Source organism: Trachymyrmex septentrionalis, unplaced genomic scaffold (genome assembly GCF_001594115.1).
Source record: "Trachymyrmex septentrionalis isolate Tsep2-gDNA-1 unplaced genomic scaffold, Tsep1.0 scaffold183, whole genome shotgun sequence".
NCBI classification, from domain to species: domain Eukaryota; kingdom Metazoa; phylum Arthropoda; class Insecta; order Hymenoptera; family Formicidae; genus Trachymyrmex; species Trachymyrmex septentrionalis.
In genome coordinates this window covers 325479-330304 of record NW_017305001.1, presented here as the reverse complement: position 1 = coordinate 330304, position 4826 = coordinate 325479, and positions in this window count along the sequence as shown.

The following is a 4826-nucleotide window of genomic DNA, read 5'->3' as shown; positions in this document are numbered from 1 at the left end:
TTTTTTATATATATTATATATATATATATATAATATTTACATATATATAATATATGTAAATGTACATATATATATGTGTGTGTATACAAAGTGTATGATAAGTAATGGTAAAACTCTCACATAGGGATAAAGCGAACTAAACTGAGTTGAAAAGTTCTCTACCATTTTACAATTTTCACAACAGTTAACAAGATATTAATTATTAAAAATCAAATATTGGTTTTTAATCATTTTTTCCTCAAATACTATTAACTTTACAGAAAAATTGCAAAACATATAAATTGGTTACTTTTTTCTCATAGAACTCTAAGAATTCTTTCAGAATTTTTTATACTTTTTAGTACTGCATTTTTTTATTGGGAACTATTTTTTCCAACATGAGAAAATACGGTATAATAAAATTCTGAAAAATTCTCTGAGCTTTATGAGAAGAAAATAAACAATTTTGTATCTCGCTGTTTTTCTGTAAGGCTGATAGTATTTGAGTATAACACTATTGAATACCAATATTTAGCAAGTTTTAATAATTAATATCTTGTTAACTATTGCAAAAATTGCAAAATGATACAGGACTTTTCGACTCAGTTTAGTCCGCACACGAGCACTTGCTGTATGTATGTATATGCATATACAGGGTGTTTCTGCATATGATGCCAAAATTGCTACAGTGGTTTTAGCATGTGAAAACAAGTCGAAAATGTCTAATAAACATACTTAAAATAAATTAAAAAAAAATATATGCCAAACGTATAAAAAGGGTATCGAATATTACATTTTTTTAAATAAAAAAACGGATACGACATAAATGCAATTAGTCAATTATTTTATAACGTAAGACACATAAGATTAAAAGTGACTAAAATAGTCAATTAGATTGTAGTGAAGAAAAAATTTGACGTGCCCGAATTATATTAAAACGCAATTTTCTAAGACCAATATGTTTTATAGAGCACGGAAATTATTTGCAATATGAATTAATAAAAAGGTTATTGCATACAAAATACAGGGAGGAGCATTTAAAACAGGTCACTTGAATAACTCGCTTGTTTTTAACAAGAGAAAAAGTGTCAAACAAAAGTTGCTTGGTTTTGAGGGGCACATAATATAATGTCAATAATTGTTTGGTAGGTGGAGGTGTAAAGGATAGACAAAGGTCAAATCTGATTTTTAAGTGAAATGATATGTTTTTTTTACTTACATTCTGATAGAGCATTTTAAGACGAATACAATGACCTATAATTGAGGGTCATTCAAGGTTACGCAAGGTCAATATAATGAAAAATAATTGAATGTAATAGAAAATAAATTGTTTCAAGGCACTCTTCGAATAATTTCGTATCTTATCTTCTTGTTGGTATACCGCTAATCGTTTAAGTGTATGTAAATATTTACATACCGTTTAAATTGAATCGCACATAGCGTTATCCATATTTACTGATCAGTTTGAATTCATCTATCAAAGTGCGTTTTCTTGTGAAATGCGTTATACGAAAGCGGAAAAAGTCGATATGATTTTCGTCTGTGGTGAATGTCGCCAAATTATGAGAGAAGCAGTACGTTTGTATGCTGAAAGATTTCCCGATTGTGTCCATCCCCCTCTCTGTTTTTTCAAACATAGTACAAACTTTTCAAGAAATAGGAAGTGTGGATAATAAAAAACACAAACCAATTAAGAAAGCAACTGTCGACGGAAATTTAACGAACATTTTAGCCGCTGTAGCACTAAATCCACATATCAGTACAAGACAACTTGAACGTGAAAGTGGTATTAGTCGACGAAGTATAGTATTCTGCAAATACTCCATTTCAATAAATTTCATCCCTTCCATATCTCACTTCATTAAGAGTTACATGGCAATAATTTTCAAAATCATGTACAATTCTATGAATAGGCACTACAAAGACTACAAGAAGATGATATGTTTGTCACTAAAATCTTATTTACTGACGAAGCTACATTTATAAACAATGGACAAGTAAATCTTCGCAACATGCACTATTGGTCAATAGAAAACTCATATTGGATGAAAGAAGTGAACAGGCAGAGACCTTGGTCTATAAACGTCTAGGCCGGAATTCTTATAAAATAATAGGTCCTCATTTCATCGATGGACCATTAAATAATCGCAAGTATGTACAGATTTTAACAGAAATATTGCCATTATTATTAGAAGATCTTCCACTGAACGTACGACAATCAATGTGGTACCAACAAGATGGATGTCCTGCATGGATTATTACTGAATTGCTAAACAGAAAATTTGAAGATCGTTGGATTGTTGGTCGGTCTGGAAATAACAGATATGCCGCACATTCCCCAGATTTAACATTTATGAATTTTTATTTGTGGGGAAAGTTAAAACAATAAGTGTACGGTGAAATGCCGATAACAAGAGAAGACATGAAGGAGCGTATAAGAAGAGCTTGCGTTGCATTGATCCGAATGAAATTCGTCAGGCAGTGTTATCTGTGTCGACACATTTCAGAAAATGCATCGATGTTTAGGATCATTATTTTGAACCCTTGTTGTAACGGTAAGTATACAAATAAGTACTAACCTTGTTATGTTTAAATAAACTTCCAATGTTTATTTACATACTGTGATACACTTGAACGATTAGCGTTATCAACAAGAAGAGAAGACACTAAATTGTTTGAAGAATGCCTTAAAACAATTTATTATCTATTACATTCAATTATTTTCTATTATTGATCTTGCGTAACCTTGAATGACCTTCAATTATAGATCATTGCATTTGTCTTAAAATGCTCTATCAGAATGTAAGTAAAAAAACATCATTTCATTAAAAAAAAACAGATTTAATCTTTGTCTATCCTTTACGCCTCCACCTATGATACAATTATTGACATCACATTATGTGCCCTTCGAAACCAAGCAACTTTTCTTTGACACTTTTTCTTCTATTGTTAAAAACAAACGAGTTATTCAAGTGATCTGTTTTAAATGCCCCTCCCTGTATATATTTTGCAGATATTTACAATATATGAAAATAATAACTCAAAACAGAAGAGATGTTAATTGCTTACTAATCTTGTAAATTTGTTATCTTTAATATTTCTGTATCTAAGTATTTAGATATAAATGTTATAGATAACGAATTTAGAAGATTAGTAAGCAATTATTAACATCTCTTCTTTGTTGAATTACCGTTTTCATATATTGTGCATATCTGCACAGAATAATACCCGAGCACACCAAATTTTTTCTTCAATTATAATTTAGCTGATCATTTTAGTCACTTTCAATCTATCTTATACGTTTTGCGTTATGAAATATTATACTTTAATTTAATTGCATTTATTTCGTATCCGCATTTTAAAAGGAATGTACATAATATTCGATACCTTTTTTGTGCACTTGGTGTATATTTTTTCTTTTTTAAAGGTTATTATATATGTACGTGCATTAATGTTCACATATATTGCTAATTTTAATGTAATATTTTTTGAATGAAGGCATTGTGAAAAGCAGTTTAATGGACAAAATGCTTTACATGTAGTACATATATACACCCACGGTAATCGATTCTGTCCCTCGGAAATTTTAGAAGTGACCACCTTTCTATATTAATGCTCACAGTCCATGCATGATACGACTAAAGCTTAAGTTTGCTTATTATCATATTTGACATAAAGACAAAACCTTAATTTTCGGAAGTTTTAAATAAATGAATACAGTGGATGTGAAAGAAATTTTTTTAACAGCATGCATAATGCGATGAGTTGTAAGAAGCATTGGTTATATTTTAATAAATTAATAATATAATATAGTGCTATAAACCACTGAAGTTATTATGCGAGTAAAAATATTTATATCAATCTGAATTTTTTAACAGACGTTTCGATTCCTATCGGGTCATTTTCAAAGTTAAATAATAATTTTAAAAAAGTTATCAATAACTACGCAAAATGTAACTATACAAATTAATATAAAAATAGTAGTAGTTACCGATTTTTTAAAATTATTATTTAACATTGAAAATGATCCGATAGGAGTCGAAATGTCTGTTACAAAATTCAGATGTTGATATAATATTTTTACTTACATAATAACTTGAGTGATTCATAGTCCTATATTATATTATTAATTTATTTAATTGGTTAAACCGTTATTTTTTATTAAATCTTTCTTATATTTTAATGTTGTAGTAAAATGAAGCATCAAAACATAGTAAACATATCATATATGTATGATACGTGGTATTTATAATTTATTATTTTATATAAGTCCATTTTATATATGTCCATTTTTAAATAAGTCCATTTTACATAAGTTTTAATAGTAATAAGTTTATTTTAGATTATATAATATAATCTCTAAAAAATATAATAAAAATATCCAAAGCAATTGCTTTTTGTTTAATGTCATTCATGAAACTTTTAGAGAAAAAGAAACTTATCTGAAATGTCATAATGTTAGCCTAATAGAGTTGCTAAATAATATTTACATTTTCTCACACTCCATGTCAAGATCCGTGTACCACCACCGCCTTTTTTATGGAGATATGGGAGAAAAATACTAAAATAGAAACGATAATGATTTACGATTCTAAACAATATTTAAATGTAAAATAATAAATTATAAATACTATCATACATATACAGTATGTTTACTAGGATTGACAATTTCGCCCGGATCTGTAGATATCCGGGTATCCAAATATTCCGAATAATGATATTTTTCAGATTTTATACCCGAATGTTGAAGTATGTACAATACTCTGCGGATCCGGATCCGCAGAATATTATCGAATCCGTCCGGATATAATCCTTTAAATTTATTATATACACTCATAAATCTAGTT